Genomic DNA, 213 nt, shown 5'->3' with positions numbered 1-213 from the left:
GCACCTATCAACCAATCATCTGGGTTTTCTTTTTTTTTTTGAGACGGAGTCTTGCTCTGTCACCAGGCTGGAGTGCAATGGCGGGATCTCAGCTCACCGCAACCTCCGCTTCCCGGGTTCAAGCGATTCCCCTACCTCAGCCTCCCAAGTAGTTGGGACTACAGGCACACGCCACCACAACCAGCTAATTTTTTGTATTTTAGTAGAGACGGG

This window comes from Mandrillus leucophaeus, unplaced genomic scaffold, assembly GCF_000951045.1.
Source record: "Mandrillus leucophaeus isolate KB7577 unplaced genomic scaffold, Mleu.le_1.0 Scaffold429, whole genome shotgun sequence".
Classification (NCBI taxonomy): domain Eukaryota; kingdom Metazoa; phylum Chordata; class Mammalia; order Primates; family Cercopithecidae; genus Mandrillus; species Mandrillus leucophaeus.
This window is presented reverse-complemented; position numbering follows the sequence as displayed.